At 39.4% G+C, this 12271-nt stretch overlaps 1 long non-coding RNA gene and 1 other non-coding gene across 2 annotated transcripts; both read left to right on the forward strand.

Annotated features, from left to right (window-relative positions):
- The first annotated feature begins 754 nt into the window (after positions 1 to 754).
- LOC125803982 (uncharacterized) lies at positions 755 to 2512 on the forward strand. The gene is made up of 7 exons (XR_007440462.1): positions 755 to 994; positions 1173 to 1259; positions 1363 to 1437; positions 1536 to 1583; positions 1923 to 1964; positions 2057 to 2122; positions 2216 to 2512. It is a non-coding gene; the product is annotated as an uncharacterized LOC125803982 (long non-coding RNA).
- A 9045-nt stretch (positions 2513 to 11557) lies between these two features.
- trnae-uuc (transfer RNA glutamic acid (anticodon UUC)) lies at positions 11558 to 11629 on the forward strand. The gene has a single exon. It is a non-coding gene; the product is annotated as a tRNA-Glu (tRNA).
- The last annotated feature ends 642 nt before the right edge of the window (positions 11630 to 12271 follow it).

The raw sequence follows: 12271 nt of genomic DNA on the forward strand, positions 1-12271 counted from the left end.
AGGCTGATATAAATACACCACGAATATAAACGATAATTTCATAACCTTTAAGGCTGGCTTGTGTAAATGACGTGTCCACTGCTTAAAATAGACATGCATCGTTTCATTTATTATTTATACATTATAAATAGTACTCTTGTGCTGTTCTTCACTGTTATTGGCCTTACTTATAACGTTGTAAATATTCACAGTTACATGTGTAATTTTAATAAATAGTAAAATTTTGCGTAAACCTTTTGTGTTTGTGTGTGTGTGTTTTTTTTTTTTTTTTTTGGGGGGGGCGGGGGCCTCCCTGACCAGTTATGCTTAGGGCCTCCAAAACCTTAGCAGCGGCCCTGAATGCCAGACTTACAATTGTTCACGAAGTTACAAGTTTATTAAAACAAAACAATTTTTTTGAACAGGAATGTAAAATTGAATTACAAAATGATGACTTCAACGCAATGCAGACGTACTTTGCAATAATAGACCGTATGTTCATTGAGAGCATCGTTGAAAAACATTAAATCTGATACAGAATTTCTGAGCTTCTGAATGCGTTATCATCAGTAAAAACTGAATAGTTTAGAGTGCAGTGTATCTCTGTGTTTGAGTCTGTGTCAGCGGCAAGATTTGTACCACGGCCTGCTGTATTGTGTTTCTGATCTTCCAGGACAGCTGCGTGACCAATAAGTGATTTCTTACTCAAGACTTGCATGCGCTTCTCAATGTATATAAACACGGATTTTGTTCATACGGACACAAACATTTTCAGAGCTCAAGAATCTCTTTCGTTGGAAGATAATGGAGTCTGGTAAGTTTCCTTTTGGTCTAGATTGATTATAATTATTTTTATTATTATTCATACTGATGTTAATATAGTATGGTTATTTAGAATGTTGCTAGAACGTAATTAGAATGTCAAATATAATACAATGTTTTTAAACCAAATTATATTATAGTAATGTTTCGTTCTATTCTTTTAAAATAGGTAACATTCAGAAATGTTTTTAATGTGAGTAATTTTTATCATGATGAATTTTTAGAAATAATGTGATAAGTTATGTTTTATACTATTGGTGTAATTTATACTATTGGTGTAATACTGAAAATGATGCTTTTTTTAATATTAATAAATTATTTTATTTAATTATTATTATTATTATTATTATTATTTTTTTTTTTTTTTGTAGAGTTATGTAATAATTCAACATTCAGCAACTATCAATGCAACGAAACACCAGGGGTCAATTATATCGAAAAACCTCCAACTCCATACGGTGAGAAAAATATATATTTTTCTAATTATTGTACACACATTCACACACACATTTTATTTTCTATATTCTCTGTTCTAAGTATGTAATGATTTAATTATTTTAGAACTGACTGCTGAAACAAGAAGCAGCAGTCCCACTTACATCACTAATACTCCACCCAACAGCTCCACAATTCCAGGTAAGTGAAACATTTTTATCAATATTTAAGTAATACAAAATATATATGTTATTATCTATCATTTATTAAACCTGTGTATTTTCTGTTTGTTTGAACAGGGTGTGATTCTCCTGCGTATGCCAATAACGGTAATCAATCTCCATACAGTGAGCAGAAGATTTAAATTTTTTTCTAAATATTGTACACATACACACACACACACACACACACACACACACACACACACACACACTTCTCCCCTACTCACTCGCAAGCATGATCTGCTCGCACACACACACACACACACCCCTCCCCTACTCACTCGCAAGCATGATCTGCTCGCACACACACACACACACACACCCCTCCCCTACTCACTCGCAAGCATGATCTGCTCGCACACACACATACACACACACACACACCCCTCCCCTACTCACTCGCAAGCATGATCTGCTCACACACACACACACAGTATTTTAATCAATAATATTATTTATTTTTAGATGTAATCCTGAACTCTCCATCCTACTCCCCAACAATCCCTAGTAAGAAACTTTTTGTCTCATTATTATATTTTTTAAATATTGTGTGCGTATATAATATTGTAAATTATCTTATTCAATGTTTGAATGAATAGATCGTGAATCTGATCAACAATCCCCTGCGAAAGGTTATCAGTACAGCCATAATGACACGCTTTCCGGTAAATATGTCTTATAATTAAACTTGCACATACGTGTATGTGAAAACACATTAGTGATGAAACGTAATATATTGTTATCTATGTGTGTTTTAGATTCCGATGTTAACGCCAATGATGATCTGAGGGACGATCTACGCGATCTACTCCACCTTCACAAGTCTGTGTCTTTGACGTTCAAGAAACTCATGCGCGTGAAAACACACGGGTCAAGAGTTCAAAGTAAGCATGTTCATGCATTGTGTAAGAAACGTGTGAGCCTTTATATGAATCAATGTACTACCCTACTCAATAAACACCATGTCTAGGAAAAGGTGTGATAATTGTTTTAATGTTGAAGCCAAGAGGTGTAAAATCAGACAGGAATCTGAATATGTCCCCATCACATCCGATCATTTAACTTGTGATTGTGTATCAGATACAGAACTTACACTCAGCTTACAGCATGACCATTTCCATCAGTTAAACCAAAGTTTAGATAGACTACGGAATGAATGTAATCCTTCTGTAATAGACGCTGTTAATCGGCTTAACGAAACTTTAGCTTTAACGCCCGACCTCAATAATGTTACGGAACAGTCTGTAACAACGCCTCAAAATGTAACGCAAGAGTCAAACATAGATTTGTTTCACAATCTAAACCAAAGTTTAGATAGACTTCGGAATGAATGTAATCCTTCTCTATTAGACGCTGTTAATCGGCTTAACGAAAGTTTAGCCCGATCACAATAATGTTACGGAACAGTCTGTAACAACGGCTCAAATTGTTGCCCAAGAGCCGATGGTTGATTTGTTTCACAATCTAAACCAAAGTTTAGATAGACTTCGGAATGAAGCGGATAATGAAAATCAACATTCACACACTTTGTCATCTGGGTCTAATCAAGCTTTCAGTGTAACAGTTCACAATAACGAGAATGTACAGGATCAGATAGGATATGGTGTAGAAGGTGAAATACCGCAGGATATACATGTAAACAGGATAGACAGATTCAACACCACAGAAATTAGGCGGCCTCTAAACTTTTCCTCATTGGGAAACGTTGAATCTTTCGATGAATTTTACAACTATGTGATGTCTGAAAATGACGCCGTTAGCTTTGCCGACATTTCATTGTTTGAAAAGTTACTCAATTGTAAAATCGTAGTGATGTACAGGGATGCTGTCAAAAAAGGGTACTCGTTTTTCCAAAACAGTACGATACCTCACGAAAAAACATTGTTCCTATTCCTGCATGAAAACCATTACTACGGTGTTAAAAACCTTAAGGCTGTGCTGGGTACCGGGTATGTTTGTTCTCACTGCTACGCGGGGTATAACGATGAGAATCATCAAAAATGCGAGTACAGATGCAACGTTTGTCAGGATAACGATTGTCCAAAGCTTCCTAAAAATACGGTGCAATGTCAAGACTGTTTGAGGTTATGTAGAACACCGTATTGTTACGAAAAGCACAAGGTCAAAGACGACTCTGGTAAAATTTTGTGTGAAACTAGATTCTACTGTGCACAGTGTAACACCGTGCAGCATGGTAGAAAAGGGTCCAGCAAACACAGTTGTCGCGCAAACCTATGCCGTCAATGCGGTGCTAAAGTAAACCCTGAATTTGAACACGAATGTTTTATAACGCCTCTAGAAAAGGAAAAGGACAACAAAAAGTACATTTTTTACGATTTTGAAACCAATCAAGAGTCAGGAAATCACATCGCAAATTTTATATGTTGCAGTACTTTTAAGGGTAAAGTTTGGACGGCTGAAGGACCCGATTGTGTTTCAGCGTTTTTTAAACGGTACCGTAGAAAGAAATACAAAGGCTACACGTTCTTGGCGCACAACGCTAGAAGTTACGATTCGTACATTTTATTGAATCATTTGGTCCGAGAGGGGATCAACCCCGACATCATAGCGCAAGGTGGTAAAATATTGTGCTTTGAAGATGTCGAGTTCAGACAGAGATTCATAGACAGTCTCTCTTTTCTCCCTATGAAGCTGAGCGCGATTCCCAAGGCTATGGGATTCAAGAATGAAAAAAAGGGTTATTTTCCTCATTTCTGGAACACTCTTGAAAACCAGAATTACATCGGCCCATACCCGGCAGCCAAATATTACGGTGTAGACACCATGATGGATAAAGAGAGACAAGAGTTTTTTGAATGGTACAATACCAAGGTGTTTGACCTCAGAAAAGAGTTGGCCGATTATTGCGTGAATGACGTTCACATTCTCAGAAAGGGGTGTTTAGCATTCAGGGAGCAGATAATGAGCGGTACGGGTGTAGATCCTTTCAAATGCATCACCATAGCCAGCGTCTGTTTGAAAATCTTTAGAACACATTTTCTGATGGACAATACCTTGGCTATACCACCGCATGATGATTATATCAGCAGACAGAAGTCGTTCTCAAACTCTGCTATTCAATGGCTCGAGTACCTCTCAGACAGAGGGAAAATTCCGATTCGACACGCTCTCAACGAAGGTGAAGTTCAAATGGGTCAATATTTTTTAGACGGTTATTTTACCGACGGCCACACGCAAAATGCTTTCGAGTTCTTAGGATGCTTTTTTCACGGATGTGATAAATGTTTCCCTGCAAACGCGCGTCACCCTCTAAGTAAAATTGGACAAACCTTCGAAGATGTTAAACAACACTCTTTGCAAAAAATTAAGAATTTGCAAAACATCTACAATATGCACGTTACAACAATCTGGGAACACGCGTGGAACGAAATGAAAAGGACAGATCAGGACGTAATAGCGGTTCTCAAACGTTTTGACTTTCCCGAGCGTTTGAAACCGAGACAAGCTCTTTTTGGCGGCCGTACAAACGCGTTACATTTACATTACGTAGCTCAACCCGGAGAGAGAATCGATTATTATGATTTTACATCGTTATACCCCTACGTAAACAAGACAAAAAACTACCCCGTAGGTCACCCAACCATCATTTTCCGCGATTTTGAACCGTTGGAAAATTATTTCGGCCTCTTCAGAATAAAAATTTTACCCCCTAGGGGTCTTTGGGCCCCCGTTCTCCCTTATAGGGTGAAAAACAAGCTTTTGTTCCCTCTGTGTAGGGTGTGTGCCGAGTTACAACAGCAGCAATGTTGTAAACATGCTGATGAGGAGAGGGCTCTTACGGGTAGTTGGTGTAGCGTGGAGGTTATGAAGGCTCTCGAAAAAGGCTACAGAGTGTTGAAAGTTTTCGAAATCTGGCACTTTCCTAAACAGACGCATGATTTGTTTTCCGGATACATCAACAGGTTTCTCAAGACAAAACAGGAGAGCTCAGGTTACCCGTCTTGGGTAAAGGACGAATCTGATCAAAAAGAATACGTTAAAAGGTACAAGGAAAATGAAGGCATAGAACTCGATCCGTCTCGCATAGAGGTTAACCAGGCCAAGAGATCTGTGGCAAAGTTGGCGTTGAATTCTTTGTGGGGTAAGATGTGTCAGAGGTCTGATAGGATTAATACTTGTCTAATCAGCGATCCCAACCAATTTCTAGAGTTCATGTTCTCGGACACGTACGACGTAAGTCACTTTTCTTTTCCGAACCGTCAGATGGCGCTGGTTCAGTGGCGTTACGCAGACACCAGATTCATCAAACCGAGTAAAGCTAACGTGTTTATCGGAATATTCACTACCGCTTACGCTAGACTCGAGCTGTACAAGCTGATAGATGGTCTGCAACAAAGATGTCTCTATACGGATACAGACTCTGTCATTTTCAAAAGTAAAGATGGCGATTGGATGCCCCCCCTAGGCGATTACTTAGGCGAGTTAACGAGTGAATTGGATCACGGAGATCATATTGTGGAATTTGTCAGCTCTGGACCAAAGTCCTACGGTTATCGAACTCGTTATGGGAAGACTGTAATGAAGGTAAAGGGTATAACGTTAAACTATACCAACGCCAAAATTGTGAATCTGAGCTCTTTGATAGATCTGGTTGACAAAAGTGTGAAAAGCCCCGACTGTACCGACGAAATTATGACGTCCAACAATCAAATCGTCAGAGATAAAAGAGGTTTTCACTTGAAAAACAAATCACAAACTAAACGTTTCCGAGTAGTGTACGATAAACGCGTTCCATTACCGGATAGCGCCACAATTCCTTACGGATATTAAACATTTACTTTGCTGAAAAAATAATGGCCGTACCTAACTCGTTCGATGCTAGACTTCAACTTCCTTTTTCTTGTATAGTTTGTGGACCCAGCAATAGCGGAAAATCTTTTTTCATCAAAATGTTACTTGAAAATTGTACGGACTCAATGTCTAAAATTCCGGACCGATTGTATGGTGTTACACTTGCTGGCAACCCCTCTACGACGAGTTGATGGACAAACTAAACATTTATTTTGTTCAAGGTATACCTGAATCATTGTGCGACGATGAACTTTTCCCTCCGCACAAAACAAACTTGTTGGTGATTGATGATTTGATGGAGTCCGCTAGCAAGAGTGAGGAAGTAGAAAAGGCTTTTACAAAATATACCCACCATAGAAACCTCAGCGTGATCTATTTGGTTCAAAATTTGTTTTTTCAAGGGAGAAGTAGCAGAACTATAAATTTAAATACCAATTACATGGTGCTTTTTAAAAATCCTAGAGATAAGCTACAGATCAACGTGTTGGCGCGTCAGATGTACCCCCGTAACAGCAAGTACTTTTTAGAATGCTTTCAAGATGCTACCTCTAGACCCTATGGGTATTTATTAGTAGACTTGAAAGCTTCAACGCCAGAAGATCTTAGACTCAGATCGGGTTTGTTTTTACAGGAGGTTCCTGCGGTGTACGTACCGAAGAAAAAGGTTTTCACATAATGTCCGATCGGTTAAAGAGAAATTATCAGGTTTTGAAATCGCTACATCAGGCATCACCTCGAGAAAGGAAACTTATACTGCGTCAAGCTCCCACAGACCTCGTACTAGCCATTTGTGAAATAGCATTAAATCTACTGAGAGGACGCATTCCTTTAACGGCTCAACAGTACGCTCGACTGAAAAGACAGAAAAAAGCGATTAAACTTTTTGCCGATAAAAGAAAATCTGTAAAGGTTAAAAGAAATACTATTAATCAATCCGGAGGTTTTCTTCTACCTTTGCTAAGCGTCGCGGTACCCTTCATCAGCAGCTTAATAGCGGCCTGTCAGAAATAGCATGGAAAACGCTGTGAAAATGTATCTGGTACCTCAGCAGCAACTTGATAAGATTCATTCTGTGTCGAGCGGAAAACCTAATGTTAGACAGATGGTGGAAAATGATCTGGATGCTACCATGAGACATATTCTGAAAAGGTCTGATTTGATGCCTTACGAAAATGCCAAACTTTATGCCTCGGTCTTGCAAAGATTCCTAAACATCGTCAAACAAGGAGATGAGGAAACGGCTCAATTAACTCTGTCCCTGCCCGTAGACTCTAACAATAAAACAATACCGGAGGCCGATGTGGATCGCGGTGCGTCCGAAGACGTAATTGTCAAAGAAGTAATCGGAAACATTCCGGCAAGAAACAGAAAAAATGCTTCTTTCATCATGGAAAAAATATCCAAATCTGGCGACGTAGCTTCCTGGAATGATAAAGGTGAATTCATTTTCAAAGGAAGGACGATCAGGGGTTCACACGTATTGGATTTGATTAAAAACCTCACGGCCCCTCAAAAAGTGTCGGATGATCGCAGACCTTTGGGGTGGATCGAGATGTTAAAAACTGTAGCCGGATTGAATATTCCCTTTTCAACTATACCTAACGTCGGCGTTCGACGTAAGATATCGGACATTAAAAGAGGCGATCCTTTGTACTCACCAAGCTCAACTTCTAAGAGCGATGACTCTGACTCTAGCATTGACACTCTTGAGCCTGTTTTCAAGTCTCCTCGTTTTACCTCAACACCTTGGATAAGTTTTTAATCGTGCATGTCTTTAAAAATGTTATAAATGATGATGATGATACAATGTAAATATTTGTTATTCTTTATTTCATTAAATGTATATACTTTAACATGTTTTACATCTACAGAGTCGTTATTTCACACTACACTCTAGTTTATGCACTGAACACATTTCACAAATTGTTTTTTATTCACTCTGGGATAAATATTTTTTACAAAAGCTTTAACCATATCATCGTTTCTTTTCAAATCATCCGTATACATAGACATAATTTGATTAAAAGAATAGCCTCTAGCTCTGTGACACAAAAAGAATACGCAGTGTTGCCCGCAGTAAGTCGAGTCACTCCTTTGGACTTGTTTTGAGTTGTGTTTTATTTCACAACAGTTCTTTTTAAAAAAAAGAATGAATAGAATCATGAAAGAGTTCAGAGTTTGGCGGATTTCCGTACGAATCAAAAAATTCTCCCGAGGCGTCATCGTTGAGACATATGGCCAACCAGTGTTCTCCGGGCATGTAGCTGGGGTGAGTGTTTACGATGAAAAATGCCGGAGCGCGTTCCACCTTATTCTCGGGTAGTTCATCGCAAGGAAACACACCGTAGAATATCTTTTTCGCAGGAGGATAACTTTTCATCAGCTCGGAAAGTTCTCTGGTGTCCATAATTACTGATAATCGATGAGGACGTTTCGTCGATTATTGATTTCCAGCATAGAGTCGAAGCTGGCGTATACAATTAGATTTACCGTTCTCGGTAGAGGGTTTCTGAATCTGAGTTCCAACCTCATATTTCCCGACTTTATCAAAGATAGATGTTGTCCGCAATCATCCGGGCTCAGGTTAAAAGCTAAAAGGGTGTATCCTTGAGAATAATCCTGGCGGTTTATAGCCAAAGCTTGATCCTTTAGATTTTTCCCCGAAGCTAAAACCAACGAATGAAATTCGCGGACGGCATTACCGCTTTGAAAATTAGGTTGAAACGGTTTTGCAGGGTGCTGAACACCGTCGACGTACAAAGCAATAAACTCTGCATCATTATGTTTAAAGTTAAAAGGATTTTTATCATATGCACCGATAAATGCGTCATTATCAATCATACCAATTATAACCGTTTTAGGGAGAGGTCCGAGGAATAAATTCTCTTGGGTGCATACGCGACTCCCCACAGGTAGGCTAAAAGTCTTCATACACACTCTTTCAAGCGGGTATTTAGCCGTAGCGTTAAGTAAAGCCTGCGCATGCCCCATCTTGACAGCCGGGGAAACGGAGACTTTTTTTACGTACAGAGAAGCCGTTAGTATTTTAAGTGTGTAATCCCTGGCTCCTTCTTTCATCATGCAAAATTCGTCCTTACTTCGAATCATCTTAATTTTCAAGTCAACTCCGTTCAGTAAAAGTTTTTCTTGAAAAAATATATCGGAGTGGATATGACCTATTAAGTCAAAGATTCTACTTTCTTGGCTGTAAGAAGACCTGATTTTGAAGCCGTTGTTACGTCCTTGACGATCGGTCGCGTCCATGTGGCCGTACGAGTCTTTGTAAAATAATCCTTCGGTGAATTGTGTATCCAAGGTATGTTTGCTATAGTTAAGAAGCAATTCCATTATTGCCCTGTAGGGGTAGGTATTACTCGACTGGCTGATGAGTCGATCTCCCAGCATGACGTCTACTTGTGAAAAAAGAGATGCTATAGGATAGTTTATTACACCCACCTTTGAATCGTTAGCCAAGTCTGTACCGTCAGAATTTGTGATTTTACATCTCAGGTGTAAAAAAGTGTTGTTCAGATCTAGGTAGTCTTCACCATTTCCTGCCACGTAAAACTCCAAGGGTCCATCATCAGTCAGAGCCGAAAGAGGAGGGATTTCGACGTAAGTATACTTTTCGACGCTAGTCTGCGTGTACGGCACTGTAAATAAATCTAATTCGGACTTGGTACATTCGGTTGAAAGTCTGTGAAGTAAAGCCATGGTTTTAGAAAATGTTCACCTTTCTTCGTTTATCCAAGACTGAGGGAGAGCGCTTGTTGCTCCTCCGTTTGTGTTTTTTCAATATGATCTTTTTCACAGACGTCTTGCGTTTTTTATTCCCAATCGTTTTTAGGAACACGCCCTTCCTTAAGAATAGAATTAAAAGCGTTGGTCACCTCAATGCCCGTCTTGTTTCGCAATACGCGTACCCAAGCGTATTTAGATAAAATATCTATACACGTTAACATAAATTTCATATCTTTGTTATCCTTTGACAAGTTTGACATATCCACTAAATCGGCTTGCCATTGTTCATCCATGTTTTTCACAAACACTCTGTTTGTTTTAAATTTTCCTAAAACAGGTTTGTGAAGAGTATACGCGTCCTGCGCAGACAGCCAGTTTTTAACATCTTTAATATTCGCTCTCGATCCTTTTTTCTCAAAAATTGCCCTTTGTAAACTCTCAACCCCTCCGTAAGACCCAGGGTTGGAGGGGTCATAATAAATCTTTTTCAACAAGCCCTCAGTCATTGTGCTAGCTCTCACCAATAATGGACAGAGAATAAGAATGTAATCAGCTTTTATTACTACAAACTCAAAAGCCTCGTTAAATGATACACATTTACATTATTTTGTTTTTCATTAAAAAAAGATATCAAACAGTTTACAGTTTTTTCAACATGAACATGTTTCTTAACTATCATTTTCAAAACACATGCGTCGGTTATATAGGTATGAATACACATTAAAAACTTAAACTTTAAGTAGGTCTGTGAATGACAAACTTGAAAAACTCTCCGTTCAATTACTTTGCAGAGTAGAGACGTTATCCGAACTTTTATTCGGCTATGGGTGAAAGCTTGGATGGAAGAGACGATGTTACCCATGTGAGCGCCGTTTCGGATGATTCCAGAGAACTGTGGAAATCCCAGTACTCAACAATGTCCTCGATCACCGTATCGTTGTAGATAGACGCAGTTTTATGCTTAATGTCTCTCAGAGCCGTCTTGAAGTCAGGTTCGTCTCGCAGTTGGCACACTGTAGTTTCAGCCGCTGCTTGGATTTTTTCCAGAGATGGTACATGTGGCCAAGGTGTATTTCAACCAAGGTCTAAACAACTTTGTCAAAAGTCTTTTAGCGTTGATGTGCAGATAGAAGTCTTCAGGATCATACAGACACGAATGTTGTCGCTGACTCGGGTGATCGGTGGCGCATCCGTTGCAATGCTCTCTCAGATCCTTTTCAATGATTTTGTCCAGCAGATCCCTGGTGACAGCGCGGATGATGGAGAGCATGGTCGTTCGGATACATCCGTCGATTTCATCCGATGTACCCGGTTTGGTTGATCCTGGGGTAAGACCCTCCATGACCGGAGAGTACGAGTACAGGTTTAAGAGTTCTTGAGTCATTTCAACAGCGGATTACCCCCGACACAGCAGCGTGTATAGAACAAGTATGACTCGTAGATAGAGACGGTCTTAATTTATTAGTTAGATAGTATGGTAGGCGTTGCTTACGTTTGGACTCCGCCCCAGGCTCTTTCACATACATTTCACATACTCTTTCATGAAACCCCATATGGTCTAGCGGTAAGGATTCCTGGCTTTCATCCGGGCGGCCCGGGTTCGACTCCCGGTATGGGAATAGTATTTTTATGTATTTATTTTTAAATTACTAATTAAATAACTCAAACACGTGTAAACACTACAAAAGTTTCTACATAACATCATTATTTTGCTTAATGATGCACGACATGCATGGTGTCGGCTATGTTTGAAATCTTGCGATCTTCTGCTGTGACATACACAATGGTGATTTCACGTTTAGGATACTCTGCGAAAGGATTGTCGGTGAGAGAATCAAAATAATCATTCAGTCTCATCTTAAGTTTCTCCAGTCTCTTAATGTTATACACATCCTTAATCAATTGCTTGACGATTATGCAACATTCTCTCATGTTCTCTTTCCAATCATTCCACTTTAGCTTTATGAAGGAGTTGGCGGTTCGACTCTGATCACTGTTTGATGGCTCAAAGCGTACTTCTTCCATAGACATGATAGTAACGACTGAACCGTCAATCCTGGAGATTTTTAGTCCGTAACAGAGTTCTGATGACTCGCACGGGGCTATTGAAATATAGCAAGTCTCAGACTCTGTATGCGATGCGGTTCTAGAGTTCATAACTCCTACCAATCCTTCACAGTGGTTTGTGAAACACTCCCAATCTCCTATTTGAAAAGTGATTCGACATGTCGCATCTTCAAACATCTCTGTTGGTCCGGTAA

This window comes from Astyanax mexicanus, chromosome 8 (genome assembly GCF_023375975.1).
Source record: "Astyanax mexicanus isolate ESR-SI-001 chromosome 8, AstMex3_surface, whole genome shotgun sequence".
NCBI classification, from domain to species: domain Eukaryota; kingdom Metazoa; phylum Chordata; class Actinopteri; order Characiformes; family Acestrorhamphidae; genus Astyanax; species Astyanax mexicanus.